The sequence below is a fragment of the Trachypithecus francoisi genome, unplaced genomic scaffold, assembly GCF_009764315.1.
Source record: "Trachypithecus francoisi isolate TF-2019V2 unplaced genomic scaffold, Tfra_2.0 Lachesis_group15, whole genome shotgun sequence".
NCBI lineage: Eukaryota > Metazoa > Chordata > Mammalia > Primates > Cercopithecidae > Trachypithecus > Trachypithecus francoisi.
This window is the reverse complement of record NW_022681460.1, coordinates 13,091,258-13,114,828: the sequence shown is the minus strand read 5'-3', so window position 1 is coordinate 13,114,828 and position 23,571 is coordinate 13,091,258.

Genomic DNA, 23,571 nt, shown 5'->3' with positions numbered 1-23,571 from the left:
TGTGTGAAGACTGAATTAATAGTTCAAGGAGGCCATAGACTCATCCAGGCCAGTGACAGTCAGTCAAGGCATTTTGTTGGAATCACTGCAATAGAGGCAGTTTTTTTTTTTTTTTTTTTCTTTTTCCATCATGTTCCTTGTGGGCGGAAGGTAGCCTGTTCTTGCTGGAGGCGAGATTTGGCAGCAGGTGGGGAGACCATGTCAGAGACTAAAGCCATCACAGAAGAAAAAATCATGTAGAGAAGAGACACTGATTTCTGGTATCACCACTAGAGTATCTGAATCCAGTTACACCGTGTCCAGAACTATTCCTGAATTTTTCAGTGAATGCACGCAATAAATTGACTTACAGCTTAAGCCAATTTGATTGAAATTTTGTTATTTGCAGATAAGAGAGATCTTTAGTAAAATGCTTGATTCTGTCACTTTGTAGCCTCTCTACTATTGCATGATAATACCAATCCTCTATTTTTCCTCTTAGGAAGCTATGTGTTAGAAAAGCAATGAAAGAGTTACTTGACATGTTATGTTTATCATTCATGCAAGCCAATTGCTTGGATATGAATAAACCTTTCCTGAGGACCATTAGGTTAAGCATGTGGGAAATTGATTTTTAACTGCTAAAACACTGGCATAGGCTCCTGAAATGTCACTGAACAAACAAGAATTTTTGCCTTTGTGGAGTTTAACTTTTTATGCTGGAGGAGATCATTGAAAAAACACCATGAAATAGGCCAGGCACGGTGGCTAAAGCCTGTAATCTCAGCACTTTGGGAAGACAAGGCGGGTGGATCACTTGAGGGCAGGAGTTTGAGACCAGCCTGGCCAACATGGTAAAACCCCGTAACTACTAAAATTACAAAAATTAGCCAGAATTGTGGCATGCACCTGTAATCCCAGATCCTTGGAAGGCTGAGGCAGAAGAATAGCTTGAACACGGAAGGCAGAGGTTGCAGTGAGCTGAGATCTCACCACTGTGTTCCAGCCTGGGTGACACAGTGAGACTTCATCTAAAAAAAAAAGAAAGAGAAACAAACAAACAAAAAAACCCATGAGAAACTAAGCATTAAGTTTATTCTGTGGGTTAGAAGATGAAATGAGCTATGTTACACAAAACAAAACATAACAAAACAAAAACAAAACAAGCAGGTTTCAGGCTCCAGGCAGGTCCCCACAGTCTTAGGCTGCAGTGAACCCAGAATCCAAACCTCCAAAGCTGCTTTAGTGGATCTGGGGTCCAATCCCTCCATAGTATACTCTGGTGCCTGAGATTCCCAGGACTGCCTCAATAGATCCAGGATCCAGGCTGGCACTCATGGTCCCAAGACCCAAACCTGTCCCCAAGGACTCAGGCTCCTGGCTGGTTCCTGAGAATCCAGGTGCCAGGCCCATCTCAGTGCCAGGCAAATCCTTGTGGAATCAAGGTTAAAGCTTACACCAGCACTAGCTTGGCCCTCATGAATGTGAGCCCTAGGCCCACCCCATAGACCCAGGCTCCTAGCCTGCTCTCATAGACCCAATCAACATGTCTACCTCAGTGGATCCTGGCACCAGGCCAGCCCCCGTGTACCCAGGATCCAGGCCCAGTGCTTCAAAATCGGGTTCCAGGTCGGTTTCTGAGGACTCAGGCACCAAGCCTGCCCAGCTGCTGACCTAGTCACCAGGCCAGTCTGCCTGAGAACTTAAGCAGCAAGATCTCTCACAGATCCTGTCAGAGGGCACATAGAATCTCAGCCAGCTGACTGTTAAGGCCTTTCCCTGAGGAAGCCAATCTATAAGGACTGGAGTAGATGGCTACTTCGTCAAATGCATAGACAGCAACACATGGCCACAAGGATTATGAGCAATCAGGGAAACTTGACACTATCAAAGAAATAAAAGAAACCATCAGTAACTGACCATAGAGAAATAGAGATGTGCAAACCACCTGAAAAAGAATTGAAAATGGTCATCTTAAAGAAGCTCAGTAAGCTACAAGAGAACACAGACAACTAAATAAGATCTGGAAAATAATAAACGAACAAACTGAGAAGTTCAACAAAGAGATGGAAACCATAAAAAAGAACCAAATAGACATTCTAGAGCTAAGGATACAATGACTTAACTAAACCATTCTATTGAGAGCTTCCACAGCAGATTCCATTACAGAGAAGAAAGTAATGAGAGCTAAAACACAGGTCATTTGAAATTACCCAGTCGGAGAGAAAAAATAATTAAAAATAGTGAAGAAAGCCTAGAGTAATTATGGAGCAATATCAAGTGAACCAACATACACATTACGGGATTTCCAGAAGGTGTAGAGAAAGCAGAAGAAAGTTTCTTTTAAGAAATAATGGCAGAGAACTTCCAAGATCTGGAGAGGAAAATGAACATTCAGGTCCATGAACTACAAAGACCCCCGAATAGATTAAATATAATAATCAAAACTGTATAGTACTGGCATAAAAACAGGCATATATTCCAATGGAACGTAACAGAGGGATTTGCTGTACAGAGAAATAAATTCAAACATTTATAGAATGATCTGAGACAAAAGTGCCGATAATACACAATGGGGAAAGGACAATCTCTTCAATAAATGATGTTAGGAAAATTGGATATTCACATTCAGGAGAAAGAAATTGAACGCTTGTCTTACTGCTCATACAAAAATCACTCAAAATGAATTAAAGACTTAAACATAAGACATGAAATTGTAAAACTACTAGAAAAAAATACAGGGAAAAAAGCTTTTTCATATTGGGCTGGGTAATAAATTTTGAGTATGACTCCCAAAGCACAGATAGCAAAAACAAAAATAGATAAATGGAATTGCTTCAAACTGAAAAGTTTCTGCATAGCAAAGGAAATAATCAACAGAGTGAAGAGCCAACCTATGGAATGGGAAAAAATATTTTTAAAACATACATCTAATAAGTTATATGAAAAGCTCAAACAACTCAATAGCAACAAAATAAATAACCTACAATTTAAAAAATGGACAAATGAGCTGAATAGTAATTTCTCAAAAGATACACACAAATGACCAACAGATATATTTTTAATGCTCAATATCATTAATTATTAGAGAAATGCAAATTAAAACCACAACTGTCTATCACCTCACAACTGTTAAAATGGCTACTACCAAAAACGTGAATGACTAGTGTTGGAGAGGATGTGGAGAAAAGGGAACACTTGTACACTGTTGGTGGGAATGTAAATTAGTACAGCTAGTGTGGAAGCAGTATGGAGGTTTCTCAAAAATTAAAAATTGAACTGTTATATGATCTGCTTCTGGGTATGTATCAAAAAAATGAAATCAGTGTATTGAAGAGGTATCTGCACTGTCATGTTTGTTACAGCAATATTCATAATAGCTAAGATATGGAATCAACCTAAATGTCCATTAAAGGGTGAATTAATAAAGAAAATTTAATACACACACATACACACACAGACACACACACACACAGAAAAGCTACTGAGCCTTCGGAAAAAAGATAAATTCTGTCATTTGCGACAACAAGGATAAACCTGGAGGACAGTATATTAAACTAAATAAGCCACTTGATCTCACTTATTATGTGGAATTTAAGAAAGTTAGACTCATAGAAGCAGAGTAGAATGGTGGTTGCCAGGAACTAGGGGGTGGTTTGGGCCTGGGGTAGATGTTGGTAAAAGGGTTTAAAGTTTCTGTTAAATAGGACAAATACGTTCTAGAGATCTATTGTACAATACAGTAAGTATAATTAATAGGAATGTATTATATACTTTAAAAATAATTAAAAATAAAGACATTATATATATATATATTACATATATATATAATTCCTACAATAAAAAAATGCCTCTGAGTGCAGTGTTGAGATAGACTAGAGGTAAGGGTAGAAATGGAGGGACCATTTAGAAGGTTACAGTGGATAGTTGGTGGGATTGTAAACTAGTTCAACCATTATGGAAAACAGTATGGCAATTCCTCAAGGATCTAGAACTAGATGTACCATATGACCCAGCCATCCCACTACTGGGTATATACCCAAAGGATTATAAATCATGCTGCTATAAAGACACATGCACACGTATGTTTATTGCGGCACTATTCACAATAGCAAAGACTTGGAATCAACCCAAATGGCCATCTGTGACAGACTGGATTAAGAAAATGTGGCACATATACACCATGGAATATTATGCAGCCATAAAAAAGGATGAGTTTGCGTCCTTTGTAGGGACATGGATGCAGCTGGAAACCATCATTCTTAGCAAACTATCACAAGAAGAGAAAACCAAACACCGCATGTTCTCACTCATAGGTGGGAACTGAACAATGAGATCACTTGGACTTGGCAAGGGGAACATCACACACTGGGGCTATCATGGGGAGGGGGGAGGGGGGAGGGATTGCACCTGATATAAATGGGAGTTACACCTGATATATTGGGAGTTACACCTGATATAAATGACGAATTGATGGGTGCTGACGAGTTGATGGGTGCAGCACACCAACATGGCACAAGTATACATATGTAACAAACCTGCACATTATGCACATGTATCCTAGAACTTAAAGTATAATAAAAAAAAAAAGAAATCGGGAAAAAAAAAGAATTTATAGGACAAATATTCCAGAGCCATATTAAAGACACCACTCATAAAAAAAAGAAAAAGAAAAAAAAAAGAAGGTTACAGTGGATAATATCTGCAGGTGTTTGGCTCCACTCACCCATTCTAAACTCTCCTCTTTACCAAGGGGCTGGAAGCTTGCAAACTACTCTTCCCTGATTCTTTTGCCAGCTACTTTCCAGAAAGGATCTGCCAATGGAAAAATGTGATAGAACAATATAAATTCAAGGAAGGGAGAAGCCATTTGTCCTGCATCTGGCGGTACCTCCAGTTGTGCTGGTGGTAGGAATAGCAAGTACCTGAGCATCTAGAGGATAGAAAATCACCAAGTGATATGGAGAGAAGTGCAAATGGAGTGTATTTGGACCAGAAGGGGGTTTGTGCATGGGGAGAAAGTAGGAATTCAAGTTTGGAAGTGTTAAGTTTGAGATGACTATTGGATATCCAAGTAGGGATGTCAATAAGTACTGGATAGTCTGGAATTCAGGAGTGATGTCTAGGCTGCAGGTATACATTTCAAGTTAGTGATGTCATTTAACGCCATGAGATTGAGTGAAGTCACTGAAGAAAAAAGAAAACGCCACCACCCGAATCCTGAGGATCCCTGACATTCAAAGCTCAAAGAGAAAAGGAACCCGCAAAAGAGTTTGAAAAGGGTGAACAATGAGGTAAGAAGTAGACCATCAAAGAAGAGGCGGAGATGAACCTTGTCAAATCAGCGGATGAATCAAGTATGATGAGGACTGAGAATTGACAGCTGTATTTAGCAATGGAGGTTATGGGTAACCTTGACGAAAACAGTTTTTATAGAGTGAAAGAGAATGTGAGAGTAAAAATCCTTGCAAAAGTTTATGAATTCACCAATTTATTAAAAAATACTTAGCATCTGCTTTGTGCCAAGCACTGGGGATTTGAGGTGCATAAGAAAGACATTACCCCTGTCCTTTTGTAGCTTAGGATATTTTACTATAATAAGAGGTTGTGATTTCATACAGGGATAAACTTCAAAACACTTATTATGTGTGTGCGTGCGCATACACATGCACACACTTGAAAAAATAAAGCAAGCAAGAAGGACATAGGCTAAAGGAAGTTGATTGTGAGGGCTGTAGGATACATTAGAGAAGGCACTGCCTCTATGAGCTAGGACTTGTGAAATGCTATTTATATTTATCTTAAGAGTTGAAGCATCTGACATCTTTAAAAAGGGATTATTGACTCTCTTCTTGTTTTTATTTGGAGAAGTAGTTGACCAGGTGCCATAATTTGATTTTAATCTGATTTTATCTCTGTAGTGCTTAGATAGTTTAATTGCTGGTTTGATCAGTCACCTAGAATATGAATTGTTAGAAAAATAACACGTTGCATTCTTGTAGGCAGAATTGTTTCTATGGTTCTCTCTCCTGAATACAAGGAGTTACTCATGGCTCTCCAGGGACTAGGACTTGCAAAACAGTGTTTTGTTCATCTAAATATTGTTTGATGGAAATCAGGTAAAGCAATATCTGAAACCCTAATATTTTCTTGGATAAGTTTTGGCATGAAGTTCTGTGCAAATTAAAACAATTGAAATTGAAACAAAATGTAAGTAAGTGGTAGATACTCTAATGTGTTTCATTTTAATTTGGTCCCTAAATATTAGAAATAAGAGCCCTCATAAAGTACAGAAAAACTTTATTCTCATATGTATTTTGAGACAGACACTCAGGCTGGAGTGCAGTGGTATGATCTCGGCTCACTGCAACCTCTGCCTCCGGGTGCAAGCTATTCTCCTACTTCAGCCTTCTGAGTAGCTGGCATTACAGTTGTGTGCCACCACGCCTGGCTAATTTTTTGTATTTTTACTAGAGATAGGGTTTTGCTGTGTTGTTCAGGTTGGTCTCGAACTCCTGACCTCAAATGATCCACCTGCCTCAGCCTCCCAAAGTGCTGGGATTACATGTGTGAGCCACCATGCCTGACCTCACAAATATATTTAAAGTGCATCAATATTTTGAGTTTTCTATTTGCAAACAGGTAATCATATAAAGACACTGTTAATAATATATAACCAAATGCTCTAAGATCATTATGAAGTCACGTTGTAATAAAGCTCTTGTATTTTGTTAATTCAGGTAATGAGGTCATCCTGCAAAGAACTTCCTTGATAAGCATTGACATAACCCATTTTGAACTCAGTTTAGGAGTTTTATTAACTAGTAGATGAATACAACTCACTCCCACACTCACAATCTGAAGCAAAATGATCCGTATTACATATGTGGGCATTTCAAGAAGAGATTTCCTCACCAAAAATTTTTTATCAGGCAATAGGGGAATAAATGAGAAACTATGGCACGATTCCTTAAAAAGAAGCAATTAAATATTTTGAAAACTGTCTATAATCAAAATGATTAATTCCATTATGTTACATATCTAGAATAAAATATAAACTCTAAGTGGTAACAACACAAAAATTACTTGATGAGATCAGAAAACCCCAAACTTCATGGCCTTGTTTTGGCTCAGATGACTTGAAATAACTGGAGACATAGCCCCACTTGGTCAAGGTATTTGCCATGTTTTCTTAGATTCCAGTAATTGAGGCTATAGAATTAGTGGCTGAAATGAATATTTCTTAGTTTTTGTTTGTTGGCTTGTTTGAGCTCTGTTGACTTTTCTATTGGGAATTGTTTCATTTTTTTTCTCTCTATTCTTTTTTTTTTTTTTAAATTAAATCCAGTCAAAGCATCCCCTGCTATTCTTGAATGAAGAAGAAAAATTGTTTCCAAGAGTAGCAGGCATTAATTTGAGCTCATTTCTGTCCTTACAAGTAACTCTAATCCAGACAGTTTATTAGCTAATGAGATGTAACATTATTCCATTTGTCAAGACTAGATTTGTGAGGAAAATTGCAGAAATAGCCTCCTTCTTCACTCTTTGCATCAACGTGGTGATTAATTCATGCTTGGCAGGGTATTCTGCAAAGCCAGAAGCCTTCTCAGGCTGGGAAATGGCTCTGAACTCATATCCATGGGTGTGTACTTTGTTGACAGGATGAAAGTAAACCAGGATTTGAAAAGGTCTTTGCATTCAAAGGAGAGAATGATTTTCACTAGTTACATTTGACTGCCTAGAAAGCATAGCATATTCTTTTTTGATAATAAACACTGTGAGAGCAGTTTCCAAATTTTATTTCTCAAAATCAGGGGGTTCCCACAAAGTGAGATGGGGACAGGGAGAGGGGAGGGTCAGATGCATATTCTGACAGCTTACTTCCTAATTTCAAGCTTAGTTGCTCTGCTTTCAGCTCTTTTAAATAGCAACATGCTACATTTGCAAACAACACTATACAGTGGACTTGCTGCTTTAAAAATTAGTTTGTTACCTGAAGAAGAAAAGTTGTACTGTATAAGGAGCAGCAGGGTGAGGAGAGAATCTGAATCCAGATGTGGTAGAATCTGCTAATTGTTCTAAACTTCCTTTTAGTAATTAACTTTGATCTTCCAGCTCCCCTTCAATTTTAGGTGGCCACAGGCCATTCAGCTAGAAGCTGTATTTCCCAGCCTTCCTTGAGCTGGCTCTGAGTCATATAACTAAGTCCTGATCAGCGAAGTGTGAGCAAAAGTGGTGAGTGTATATTCTGTAATCCTTCTTAAAGAAAGGAAGCTACAACTGCCCTCCATATCCCTATTGCTGGCACTGCCACCTTAGTCCCTAAGATGGCAGCCATAAGTCGAGGATGTCGGAGCTATCTCAACAGACTGTGACTGCTCCTTTTGAACTGGGATGTGAGTGAAAAATAAAATTCCGTGTTGTTGACTCTTTGGATTTTGAGTTTTTGCTTTTTTTTTTTTTTAATGGCATCTCAGTTTTTATCCAAGGTAACGTAACAAGGGCCATGCAAAGGAGTTGTGAGGTCAGTTTTATTGGAAAGCCTGACTTAATGGAATTTAATCTTCAATGTAATTGAGTTTAATCTCATGTTTACCTCGAAATAACATGGTATAAAGGTATATCACCTCGATCAGTGCTGTATAGGCTAAAGTGGACAGATTCCAATCATTATTGTCCTTATTATTTGAGATGGCATGAAGTAGAGCAGGATTAAAGGTATAAACACAGCTATACAAACAAACGGGCAGAAATTAGGAAGTGGAGGTGGTGTCCTGACATCCTTGCCTAGCAGTTAGTGCACTACGAGGGGAAAGCATGAAAAGCAGAGCCATTTCAGTAAAGCGGCAGGTGGGAGGGATTTTCTCATCATTTATCATTTTGTACTTTTGCTGTCTCTTTCCTATAAGCACCTTCTGAGGCTTTACAAAGTACCAACAGTTATCCTACCTACACCAGAGGTTTCTCATGCTTAACTGCTTCCCCAGCATCTAACTATGATCTGTTCTCCAAGGTTTTCTCAATGCTGATGATAAACCTATCCTCAGATGTCCTATACTCATCTCAAACTGAACACATTAAAACTCAAGCTCTCTTTCTTCTCATAGAAGTTGCTTGCCCGGTCTATTGTCTGCTTATCAATATTACATTTTTTTGGACTGCTTCTGAGATTTCCTTTGACTTTTTTTTTCTCCTTCATCTGTCTAGCCAATGTCAACATTTCCTTATTTTCTTCCTCTAAAGTCATTTTTAGATTCAACCATTGCTCTCTGTTTTCGTGGCCAACCCCTTGGTTGAAAACTAAAGCATATTACATCCTGGATAGAGCTCACAATCTTCTCTGTGGTCCAACAAACGTGATCACAGGCAAATTCTATTTCTCCCCAGTATCAAGATCAGAGAAATGCTGCTAGCATTTCATTTTCTTCCTCAAGAATCCATAATGCATGGCTCCCATTTGGCTGTTGCCGATAGCTCACATTTGCCTTACTTGACAGACTTTCCATGATATGATCTTAATGAAATGTGGTCTAGGGCAGTGTTAAGAACACAGGCTTTAATGTCCTACAGGGCTGGCATTAAATTCTAGCTTTACTACTACAGGCTCTTGTATGGACATTTTAAGTCTCAATCTATTATCTGTGAAATGATGCTAATGCTTCCTTGATAAGGCTTTTCGAGGCAAACAAAGCAGGAGGCTATCTGTAACACGTGTAGAAAAGTACACAGCACACAGTAGGCACTCAATTCATGTGCTTACTGTTATCTTCTAGCCAGCATTTCTTCTGCTCCCATCCTCTGTATTACATCCCTTGTTCTCATGGGCAGCATCCTCCCTCTTCTTTCCTTAGCACTTGTAGTGGCTTCCATTCTTAATTCCCATTTAAGGGCCTACTTCCTTCAAATAGTCTTCTCAGAGTCCCCTTATTTCTCCAAGGCTGAATATGTTTTCATGTATTGTCTGTAGCTATAAGGGGGCAGATATCATTCTTAGGATTCTTCTCCACTCTCCCCAGCACCTGGCAAGTTTTGGTCACATATAATCTGCTCAACATCTATTAATGGAGGTATTTAAAATAGATGGCTTTGCAAACATTATAACAAACTTTTCAAATTTACTATTTTAAGAAACATTTTGGAACTCATGTCCTCAAGTGGCTGTGATATTGTTACAACCTCCCTTTGCCCCTTCCTTACACTGTTTCCTATGTGACATGATTCAAGAGTGACTCATCACATGACGGTGAAACAGCTAAGCTAAGATAGGAGGTTGAGTACTACAGGGAGAAGAGGTCAGTGGGGAGAAGAAACCATAAAAAATTGAAAGGAAATGGAGATAAGGAAAAGGACACGAAGACTTACTGAGCAAACATCAGATACTGTGCTGAATCCTTGATATCGACATTAAATTCCAATAATAAGCCTGAGAGGCAGTCATTATCACTATGTCAAGAAGCCTTCTATAAGTGAAGCACAACACACGTATGAAAGTGTGTATTAAATATAAAGTCTGTATTGTGAAGGAATACTTGTTGAGCCACCATTGATCCAGACATGTAGTGCTCCCAGGAGCCTCTGATAATCTCTTGATTCCATTTCAAGGCCTGATGTTCTCTGGACCACCCAGAACACAGCAGATCTGTGGGAGAGTTGGGTAACTTCCAAGTTTCCTTGCCCAAAGGCTATGAGGTTTCAGGTTAACTGGGTGCTATGGACTGAATTATGTCTCCCCTCTCCTTCCCCATCAATTCATAAGTTGAAGCCCTAACCCTCACTGTGACTATATTTGGAGTAGGGATGTAATTAAGGTCATAAGGGTGGGACACCTATCTGATAGGATTCGTGTCCCTAATCCTATCAGAAAGAGCTCTCTTTCTCTGCCATTTGAAAATACAGCAAGAAGACAACCATATACAAGCAAGAAAGAGGGCCCTCAACAGAAACTAAATCCTGTCAGAACCTTGATCTTGGACTTCTACCTCCCAGAACTGTAAGAAATAAATTTCTGTTATTTAAGCCTACCAGTCTGTGATATTTGGCTATGGCAGTCTGAGCTGACTAATACACTGAGGGTTTATCAGAGTCCCCAGCTTTGGTACGCCCTGGGATTAAAATTTTCACTGTCTAGCCTCTATGTCTGCCAAGAACTCAGCTCAGTTTTGTCACAGTTTTATTTTTAATAAATCAGCACATGACCTCAGAGCAAAAGTAGCTTTGAGATCTGGCCTCACTCTCTAGGATCTCGTCTTCCAGATTTTCACCCAATAATTCCTCAGTATCTTATTATCTCTTTGATGCTTTTAAGAAAAAAAATTATTATCATTTTAAATATTTTGTCTGACTGCTTGTTCTCAATAGGAGTGTAGGTCTGAATTACTTAGACTATAATTATTAGAAGGAAGCTTGTCATTGCATTTTGCAGATGGAGGTGGAGCATTTGGTCATCATTTCTGCAAATGGAGAAACCGAAGCTGCAGATGGAGAAACCAAAGTTCAAAGAGATGTCCATCCAGTAAATCTTATTCCAGTTTGATCTTCTTCTGAATTTTTTTTTTTCATTTTATTTTGTTACATAGACTGACAAATGAATTTGGTGGAATTTGGCTGTAAGGTTAAGGTATTGAGTAAAAATGATAGAAATCAATTTCTTTTTTGCCTTCTTAGTTATTTGCCTTTTCTTCATTTTTTTAAAGATTTTTTATTTTTAGCCTTGGTTCACAACTCTTCCTATAACAGCATTAGTAAATAAAAAAAAAGAAAGATTAATGAAGGCTGTTGGCATTACTGACTATACATTGCAAATGAAAGAAAACTGGGTTTTTAAAAATCATGTACCCAGGTGGTAAATTATGTAGTTATCTCTAAAGGAGCACTTAGCCAATGTGATCTCATTAATCCTCACAACACAATCTCGATGTCTCTATTTTGTAATCGTTGCAATTTACCAGTAGGAAGTAAATAACGACTAGAATCTTGATTTTAGAAACTCTTCTTTTTTGGAACCTCTGACTGTTATGCACATGTCTGGTCTGCCTCTCCATATTGAAAACTTTGTAATTTATCTAGTGTATTACTTTCCTAGGGCTGTCATAACAAAATGCCACACACTGGCTGATTTAAAGAACAGAAATTTATATTCTCACAATTCTGGAGGCTAGAAGTTCAAGATCAATGCATTGGCAGGACTTTTTTGTTTTCTAGAGTCTTGCTCTGTCACCCAGGCTGGAGTCCAGTGGCACGATCTCGGCTCACCGCAATCTCTCCCTCCCAGGTTCAGGCAATTTTCCTGCCTCAGACTTGTGAGTAGCTAGGATTACAGGTGCGTGCCACCATGCCCGGCAATTTTTTTTTTCCAGTAGAGACGGGGTTTCTTCCTATTGGCCAGGCTGGTCGTGAACTCCTGACCTCATGATCTGCCTGCCTTGGCCTCCCAAAGTGCTGGGATTACAGGCGTGAGCCACCACACCCTGCCAGCAGTTTATTTTTTCCCCGAAGCCTTTTCTCTTGGCTTGAAGATAGCCACCTTCCAACTGTGTCCTCACATGGTCATCCCTCTCAAGTGTGGTCTGTGTCTTAATCTCTTATTACAAGGTCCTGTCATACGGTATCATAACCCACCTAATGACCTCATTTTAATTAAGTTACCTCTTTCAAGACTCCATCTCCAAATACCAAATACAGTCAGACTCTGAGGCTCTGGGGGTTAGGGCTTTCACATATGAATTTTCTGGGGGACACAATTCAATCCATACTATTTAGTATGACATTCAAAAGTAAAACTGTATGTGAACACTTTGTAAGAACTAAAGGAAAGGACATAAGCTATAAACTGGGAGTAAAGGAATGGCACAGGGATGGTGTTAAAGAGTTGGGGTTAGGGTGGTGTTTAAAGAGTTGGGCTAGAAATTGCCCTTGGTCTAATGTAAAATAAAATGTAGAAATAGAGGCAACTCACTCATAAAACCAGGCCAATACTACAGCATTTCTTTTGATAAATATAAACAATTATAAGAGTATTCTGCTTCATTTGTGTGGACAATTAACTGTACACTATCACTTTTCAGTAATAAATAAGTGGTTAAATGGCAAATTGTATTATATGCTTTTGTGTACTATGATTTGAAACTGAAAGAATTGGACACTGCAGTATTATTTCTTATAACTATATGAAGGAGAATAGGCGCTCAATCCAAGATTAACAGAGTGTCTCTAAGCCCAGACAGTTTCTCACACTCCTAAATAATAAAAAATATTTTTATTAAAATCACACATCCTTTTGTTTAAAGGGTTGCTTGCATGTCTGGTATCTGCACACCAGAAATGATGCATACTGGAGTTGTGCCTTTACCCTGGAAACTCCTGAACTTTGGATGGAAAAGTTCACAGATACAAAGCATGCAGAAGCAGGAAGCTCAAATTGCCTTTCTGCCCATCTTGATAGCTGGGGAGTGAATTTTTTTGTTTGGAAAGCTGAGATGATCACAGTCGGGCAACATGTTAACTTCCTCACACTCATACAGCAAGAAAAAATGACTGCTGAAAGAGATGAGGACAACTCTGACAACGTCCATCTGAGAGTTAATGAAAAGGAAAAAAAAAAAACTAGGATAACATGAAACATATCAGCCAAACATTTTTCTACAGCCAGAATCCAAGAGAGTCACATGCTTTTCGTATTGGAGGAAGGGAGGAACTATGTCAAAGCAAGTGTTCATGGGGAATGAAGAGCAGATCATGGTGATTCATAGTTGCATTGTCAAATTACCTGATAACTTTTACTTTCGCTTCTGTTATCAGGGTTACGAGATAGTTCAGTTTCTAAGGAATGTCTGTGTTACTACAATACATTTCACAGTTCAGACAAATACCTTCCAGTGGCTACCCAAAGACCCATCCCCAGAGAAAAGACCACTTGGTGTCAAGACAAGATCTGGAAATAAGCTGAAATCACTGCATGTTTCCATATTAACGGGAAGAAGCAGCCAAACATTAACAAATGGAAGCACGAAAAGTGGCTGGTGAGACCACTGGGGGCTGTGCAGGCCCCAAACAATTTACTATTAAGTACAAGCTAATGAAGTGGTGCTTTAGATTCTACCAGACACCAGTGATCCATAGGAAACTAAGAGTGCGAAGTACTCTTTCTCTTTCCTCTTTATAATATGCCAGCTCACATTATAATGGTAATCAGTAATGGGGTTATTAAATGGAGGTATTATTAATTTCAGCATAAAGCAATATAATTGTAAGAAGTTGCTACATTACTCATAAATATTTTGATTTTAATGTAGTTTTGTGTCTGAATAATATTATCAAGAGCAGAGGGTTAAAGAACACAGGCTGTGGAATCAAACAACCTGGGTTCAACCTCTTCTCTACTTACCAGCCCTGGTATCGTGGGCAAGTTACCCTTTCTGAGACTCAGTTCTCTCAGCTGTAAAGTGGGAGTAATGTAGTATTCCTCTCATTGTTGCAGTATGATGTTATGTTAAAAGAAAAACTTTAGACAAATAAAATTTAACAGAGTCTAATTGAGCAAAGAACAATTCACGTATTGGGCAGTCCCCTGAACAAGAATGGGCTAAGAGGGCCCTGGGGCTGCCACGTGGTCAAGGTGTATTTACGGACAATAAATGGAAATCAGGTACAGAAACTGCTGGATTGGCTACAGCTTGGGTTTTCCCTTACTGGAACATGATTTAATCAATCGGTTGCCTGTGATTGGCCAAAACTCTGTGATTGGTACAAGAATAGGTTACAGTCTGTTCACATGTCCAGTTAGGTTGCAGTTCACTATATACAGAGAAATTTTTAGGCCAAAGTTAAAATATGTAAGAAGCTTTAGGGTAAACTTGATTTAATAGTCATTTAGTGTCATAAGCAAAGCAGATAGATTAAAATTGGTGTTAAAAAGATGTTGCCCAAGGATTTCTAGTTTCTGTCTTTTCAGTAGAAGTTTTCTGCTACATACAAAATATTCTCTAATTGATGCAAATTGTGACATAGGTATGTTTCGGAAAACTACACATAGTCATGTAAATAATTTTTCCTGGTCCTGTGGTCTGGATTTTGTCTTCCATTGTGTCCTAACCAGAAGCCTTAGCTAAGAGCTGAGAGTTTGTAAAGGGGAACTCTCAGTCACTGGGGCAGAGGGGTATATGTTGGCAGTGGAAATTCTTCAGCCCCTTTCAGCTGGCTCCCTGCAAGTCAATGTGGAAAAGGTGTGACCTCAAGGGTGTGTGGCATTAGGAGTTGATGAAGCTGTAAGGTAGGCATGGGCCATCCAATTGAAATTTTAATAGCATTCATTGAAATTTAATGAATCGGCCATTCTTTGATAAGAAAATGGTGAGAATCTATTACAGGGGAGAATTTAAGATTCACATAAAAACTTTAAAGGAATTTGGTGTTTAAGGTGGGGATGGAACAAAAGTATTTCCCCGTAACATTAAAGCAATGCATGGGAATTTCAGAAAAAGTTCATTCTACAATCCCTGGGTCAGTGACCTCATCTCCCACCACGGAGGAGGACTCATAGCTTTTAGAAGACTCATCTTAAAGATTAAGTAGTGTTTGTTTGATTACATTTTTATGATGAGAAAGAAAGTTTTTACCTTTGATTGTGCTTTTTAAAAGCTCATCTGCTCAGCTAAATGGTTATTAATTATTAGTCTTTATGCTTGTTAATTATATTCGTTATTGGTGGTTATTACATTGTCTAAGTTTTTCTCATCCTCTTCCTTCTTTCTTATAGCCAAACCAAGAATTAACATTATCCTGGCATTTATGGGAGATATATAACTGGCGATCTTCAGACTATATTAGGCAGCTATGATCTCTTATGATGTATTTCATGGATTTTAGATAAATAGATAAAGAAGAGTAAATTTTCTATTTTTGAAGTCCAAAACTTTAATTAGACACTACAATCACCTTTTTAAGTTTAATTTTTTGGGGGGTGTGGAGGAAGAAAACAAAAACTGAAAAATAAATCTGTCTCTTTGACATAACACCTTGGATGATGATGATGATGATGATGATGATGATTTTACTTTTATTTTTTGAGATGAAGTCTGGCTCTTTCACCCAGGCTGGAGTGTGGTGGAGTGATCTCAGTTCACTGCAACCCCCGCTTCCTGGGTTCAAGCAATTCTTCTGCCTCGGCCTCCCAAGTAGCTGGGATTACAGGCCCCCAGTACCACATTCAGCCAATTTTTGTATCTGTAATAGAGACGGGGTTTCACCATGTTGGCTAGGCTGGTCTTGAACTCTTGACCTCAAGTGATCTGCCCACCACGGTCTCTCAAAGTGCTGGGATTACAGGCATCAGCCACTGCGCCTGACCCACCCTGGATTATATTTTAACAACCTAAAAGCTTTCTCATATTTGACCCATGACTTGATTGAGCTATTTTTAAACAACTAGGAGTCTTTATTTCTGATTCTATTTTTTTTTTAAGGTCGATTTTAATGGCTGTGTGCAAATGGACTAGAGCAGGGTTCATAAACTACAGTTCATTGGCCCAGTCTGGCATGTGTCTTGTTTGTGTTCAGTCTAAAAATTAAAAATAGCTTTTATCTTTAAAGCATTCTAAGAAAAACAAGCAAACAAAGAACAATTGGCTACAGAGATTGTATGTGGTCCACACAGCCTGAAATATTTACTCTCTGGCTTTTGACAGGAAAAGATTGCTGCCTCCTGAGCAGAGGGATTGATTACACATTATATTTTCTGTTAATTCCAATTAACGTACACTCTTCTCCATGCCCCGGTCCAACTATCCACATCCTTTCCAGGTCTCATTGCTGTCTGATGATCCAACCCCTTCCTGAACTATACAGCTTGTGTTAACAAATAAACAAACACAGTATATCACTACCCATAGAGAAAACCTGTGGTTTTCCTGGTTGTTTCATGGCTTATTACAGTAACTTTTCAAATTCAATCTCTAACCTTTATGCTAATTAGAATTAACCTATCTTGAACTTGGATAGAATCTTGCTCTCTGGAGCCATAATTAACACACAATGTTATTCAAGAATAATTCTCATTAGTGTGTGGTAAAGAAAAGCAAGAATACTGAAGTTTGAAATACTAGTTAGTCCTCAAAACACATAAACATGTGGTAGGAAGAAATCCTTCCACAGTAAGAGAGAAGATATGACAGAAACTCGGGAATTAACCTGTTAGAGAAAACGACTTTAGTTTTAAAATGGAGATAAAGAAGGGTAATTGAGAGTGTTGGAAAACTGTAATCTGCTATGTGTTTTACTTTTTCCTCAAGTGGAAATGGACATGTGAAAAACACAATTCTCTTCCTTCAGGAAAACAGAAAACCAAGACCCAATTACTCTCTCTCGCTCTTTTTCTTTGTGACCAGTAGTATCTACCCCTTACAGTCCAGAACACGGGCTTCTGCTGACACTCTGACCCCAGATATCTGCCCTTTGTTTGTATCATTTCATGCAGGAAAATTCCTTTCGTTAACTGAAGAAAGGCGAACAGTCCAGTGCAAAGCAAACGCAGCAATTAAAGAGTATGATCTAGAGCAAGCCCATGTTGCAACAAGTAAAAAAAAAAAAGGTCAGATTCATATTGTAAACTGTTATCAGACTCCTGCATGTCTGTGAGAGGCTTTCTCTTGAGGTTTTCTCTTGACATTTTCTGAGAATTTCCTTGGTTATTTTCAAAAACTAAAAATAATTTTATGAATGTAAACTATTAAGTAATAGGTTTTATTTATGAATGGGTTACATCTCAGTTCATTGCTTTTGCAATGCTGCTAACTGCCTAATTATGTTTCATTTTGACATTAGTCTTAATGTAGAAAATGAAGAAGCAAATAATGCAAGTAAAGTTTTTACATAGACAGGCAGAGTTTGGGCAGGTCCCTTAAAAATTCTCTTAGGATTTTGTGCAAATGTCCAACCAACCACAAAGCCATTCCCGGAATATTTCTTCTTGTCCAGCTCTAGAGGATTCTTGGTTGTCACATGGTCTTAGAGAAATGCATGGCCATGTTTCCTTGCTAAGAGGCCCCTTTCCATGATGCTGGCTGTAGCCCTCCACTGACCTTTTGTGGTGGTGACACCCACTTCCTGGCCGCCAACTACCAACATCCTCGATCCTTCTTTTAAGAAAACAAATCTCAGGGAATGGATAATCAGCCAAAGGAAGTCAGAAAGAAAGCGGGAGATTGTAACAAAATAAAAACAGAGCAATCTTGGTAACTTCGGAGAGAAGACTATAAAATATACAGCTTCTGGTCTATCCCTTTACTACCAGATAAAAGTTTTAGATAGGAATGGATCTTGTTACAGAATGTATGATTAGCAGATAAGCCATTGTTTTTCTTTAATACACATTGCTACAACAGAACTGGCAAAACACTAGACCTGGAATCGGAGATCTGGATCTGAGCCATTTAGAGGTTGTTGAAATGATGTTCTATGTGTCTGAAGATGTGAGGAATTGTGTCTTTTTTCTCTGCTTCAGGTTCATCCTTCTCATCTTCTTGCCACTATCTCTTCTAGACCCCTTTGCTGCAGGTGTTGATGGGAGATCGGAAGTTGTAGGGGTTGGAGGGAGGAGAAGGAGAAGCTGCACCATCCATATGTTGCCATATATTGTCCTGGAGTCACACATATCAGCACACGTGCACATGCACACAAGCACACATAAGCACAGCCTCTGGCAACCCCTTCAGTATTATTGACTTATGACTGTGTTTAGAATAATGCCTGTGGCATAGAATGTTCTTGATGGTTGTTAGCTATTCTTATTATTGTTTTATGAACAAAAGCGTTCCAGCATCAGATTAATTTGGGAAGGCTTTCGTTCCTATGAGATTTACCATAAAAGTGATAAAAAGTGTTTAATTAAAGAAACCTGTTTAACTTTAGTTATTCTAGCACTCCAAAACTGTTTATTTCTAAACACACCAGATATTATCTTGTAAAAGTGAGGTCTATAAAAGACGTTTTAGAAAATGCTCACCTAGTCGGACATCTGGAGTTCTCAGACAGTATTACCTGGTATTGCCTCTTTACTTGTTGTGTCACCTAAGTGGACTTCCAAGCTTCAATGAATCCCCTTTTGGTTTCTCTATTACATTGTTATTGCTGTGGTGGACACACCTTAGGATGACCCCATTGGAATACTAGTTAGTGACCCATGCCCTTGTATGATCCCCTTTCCTAACATGTCAACGTGTTTCTAAACAAAGGAATATGGCAAAAGCCATGAGATGTTACCCACTTGATTAGATGATGTTATGCTGTAAAGGCAATAGGTTGTCACTCCCATGTTTCCATTTTGTTATATGAGACTTCATCTTGGCAGATGTATTCGTTCATTTTCACACTGCTAATAAAGACATATATTAGTATTAGTTCATGTATTAGTTCATTTTCACACTGCTAATAGAGACATAGCAGAGACTGGGTAATTTATAAAGAAAAAGAGGTTTAATTGACTCACAGTTCCACATGGCTGAGGAGGCCCACAATTATGGTGGAAGGCAAGGAGGAGCAAAGCCACATTTTACATGGTGGCAGGCAAACAGAGAAAATGAGAGCCAAGAAAAAGGGGAAATGCCTTATATAAAAACATCAGATCAATAATTTCTAGAGCCTGGTATATGTTTTCTGACAGTATCTTCCTACCTTCCACCTACCTGGTCTCAGGTCATTCTCTCTCCTCTCTGCCAAGTACACTCCAATTCTACCCCTTTCCTCTTGTCTTCAGGCATCAAAATTCTGAAAAACATGGCTTATCATTTTACGCACATTTAGTTTGTCTTACTGCATAATAGTATTGTTGTACCATGCCCCTCTTCTCTGGGAATGCCACTATTATGGGTCCCCGTGTTATTTCTGCCTTGTGTAATAAAGACTCAAATCAGGACGTATAGCAATAGAATTCATTTTCTTTATTAAGAAGATATTTCTGTGCCCTTAACTAATTATTCGACACATTTTCCATTTTCCATGCAGCCTATATGATTTGGTTTGACCTATTTCAGACTACAAGCCAATTGAAGACAGACAGAGTTTGATGCAGTTCACATTGTGTTATGTTTGGGAAGTCAACAACTAGTGACAATTGGTGGCAGTGATGGGCTCTCTCTGAAAGTCACGAGAAGTAGGCCTAAGATCATTTAGGGTCTAACTAAAATATGCCTAGTTCTTCTTTCAAGTACTCTGTACAGAATCAAACAGAAGCAAACCCAGAGGAAATAAAGAATGTTTTTAGTTTATTTCTGGTGAACTTAAGATACAGGTATTTGAATGGCCCTACCACTATCATCCTAAAACACACAGGAAAGAGTGACTGATGCACAACATCTGTGTAACATAAGACTATTTGTTATGATAACTACAAGAATGTTCAGGAGTTCCAGTATTACATGAGCGCATGTTAGAGGCTTCAGCACCAACTATCCCTTTTCCCTTGCCTGAAATCAGAATCTATTGAGAGAGATACAGATCCACAAAAGTCAGGCAGTTGGAGAGGAAAATATCACTGTTTTCACCAAGACTGTCGGGGAACCTGATGCTTGGTCTCTCAACAAGGTGGGCTTGCTAATACAGTCATGTGCCACATAATAACGTTTCAGTCAATGACAGATAGTGTATATACCATTGGTCCGATAAGATTATAATGGAGCTGAAAAATTTCCATTGCTTTTGACATTGTAGCCATCATAAAGTCATAGTGCAATACATTGCTCACGTTTGTGCTGATATTGGTGTAAACAAACCTATTGCCTTGCCAATCTTATAAAGGTATATATAACGCATGCAATTATGTGCAGTCCATAATACTTAGTAATGATAGTAAATGACTATGTTACTGGTTTATGTATTTACTACACATATTTGTTATTGGTATTTTAGAGTATACTCCTTCTAGTTATTTTGTTTTTAAGTGTTAGCTATAAAACAGCTTCAGGTAGATCCTTCAGGAGGTATTCCAGAAGGCATTGTTGTCATAGGAGATAACAGCTCCATGTATGCTATTGTTCCTGAAGACCTTCTGGTGGGACAAGATATGGATGTGGAAGACAATGATATTGATGATCCTGACCCTGTGTGGGCCTAGGATAATGTGTGTGTTTGTGTCTTGGTTTTTAACAAAAAGTTTTAAAAAATTACAATTTTTTAAATGGAAAAATATTTATACAATAAGGATATAAGGAAATAAAATACTTTGTACAGCTGTACAACGTGTTTGTGTTTTAAACTAAGTGTTCTGACAAAAGAGTAAAAAAATTTTTAAAATAAAAAAGTTTATAAAATAAAAAAGTTATAACAAGCTAGGGTTAATTTATTATTGAAGAAAGAAAAATATTTAAAAATAAATTTAGTTTAGCCTAGGTGCACAATGTATGTAAAATCTACAGTAGTGTACAGTAACGTCCTAGGCCTTCACAGTAACTCACCATTCTGTTACCAAAACATCAGGGGTGTGGTCTAGGTCCTGCTGCTCACTGCACAGAAAGCCGATTGCTGAGACAATGGATATTGCCAAGGAAGAAGACTTTAATTAAGTGCTACAGCCAGGGAGATGGAAGATCAATCTCAAATCCATCATTCTGGACCAGTAAAATTAGAGGTTCATATAGCAGGGAAAAAATGTAATAATGCATGGGAAAGCAGGAATTAGGGAGGGATAAGGAAGAGGAATTGGTCAACGGAAACAGGTGGTCAGTTGGGCAATCATGATGAGGGTGAGGGGTCTGACATCTCATCGTCCAAATGAAGTGATTTGGTGAGTTTCAGCTCCTTGCTACTATCTGGGAGGTCTGATGGTGGGTTTCCTGAGAAAGGAACTCAAATAAAACAAATATAATTTTCTCAAGTTTTAAAACTGGGAGGATCCATTTCTATGTTTAGTCAAGGAAACCATAAACATCAAATGTATAGGACAACTGGGTCAGTTTCACACTAACATTGACCCAGAGCAACTTCCAGTCCTGCAAGCTCCATTCATGGTAAGTGTCCTATATAAGCACACAATTTTTTATCTTTTATGCTTATTTTTACTGTACCTCTTCTACACTTTGATATGCTTATAGACATAATTCTTCCCCATTGTGTTACAGTTGCCTAGAGAATTCAGTACAGTAACATGCTATATAGCTTTGTAGCCTAGGAGCAATAGGCTATCCCATATAGCCTAGACACGTAGTAGGCTATACCATCTAGATTTCTGTTAAGTATGCTGACGTTTACTTATGTTTGCACAACAACAAAATCACCTAATGATGCACTCCTCAGAAAGTGTCCCTGTTGCTGAAAGACATACGACTGTACTTCAGAGACAAAGGCAGCTCTGGCCAGTTGCAAGCCCTGCCATAGTGGGGGCCTAACCAGGTGATGCTCACAGCTTGGAGGAACAGAGCAGGTTGGTCAACTCTGAAGGAAGAGCACACCGCTTGATTCCTTGTCTCCAATCCACCCACAGACCATTCACTCTTCCCTCCAAAGCAGAGGATTGAACAGTGCTCCATCTAGAGTGAAGGAAATGAGGCAGAGTTGTGCAGGGTCACATGCTGTCTTTATTTAAATTTTTGTTATTTTGTTCATCATATTTTTTGCATTAATTTTGTTTTTTTAAAAATGTTGTATTAGAAACATTATTTTTCTTGATTATTGAGTTTTTTGATGCCTCCTCAAATTTTGCACCTGAAGTGAGCGCCTCACTTACCTCACTCTACCCCCAGTCCTGAAAAACACTCAAAGGGTAACACTAACAAAAGCCCTTCCAGTTAGGAATATAAGTAGCAGGGGATATATACCTACCTGGCTGAATGTTTAGTAGCTTAATAAACCATACTCAATTAAAATTGTGCTAAGATACTTAAGTAGTTTGGGAAGCTTTTCTTTTTTTAGTCATTGTGTTGGATCTCTCTTGTTAAAAAAACAAAAAGCAAGCAGATGTCAGAGATATTAGAAGGTGATGTAATATTCAATGATGCTACCAGATAAGATTGGTTCTAATGGTCCACAAAACAAAGTTCTTTAAAATAAACACTTCCTATGCTTTAAGATCCAGAAAATATTTGAATATAAATATTATATATAAAATATATATTATATATTATACATTACATATATAGATATATATTATGTATATTATAAAAATGTAAATACATAGTTGGATTTGTGGAATTTATGCATGAATGTATTCGACTTCAGTCCATATCCATCACAGGATGTTCTGTTCTTTTGACAAGTGTGTGCCGGCCTTTGGAATTCACAACACATTCCAGGAAAATCATATTCTAACTGGCTTGGTTGTTTACTTGGAAGAGAGCGTATTTGCACCTAATTTTTCAACTCTTTAGTTTGTTTACATTGAAGCAAAACATTCTCACACAGGAAGAGAGTAGATACTGTTTCTCAGTGGAGGGAGGCATTCTCTTTTCAGGGTCGGGAATTTCATGTCTGCAAAGCTAATTATAAGGAGATTGGAGACCAGTCCTTGAGGCTTCATGTCTGTGTCTCTGACCTTTGCCAAGGGCAAAGTGTTATCACAGACATGTCACAAGGTATGCAAATGATAGAGTCTGACTTCAATAGTATTGT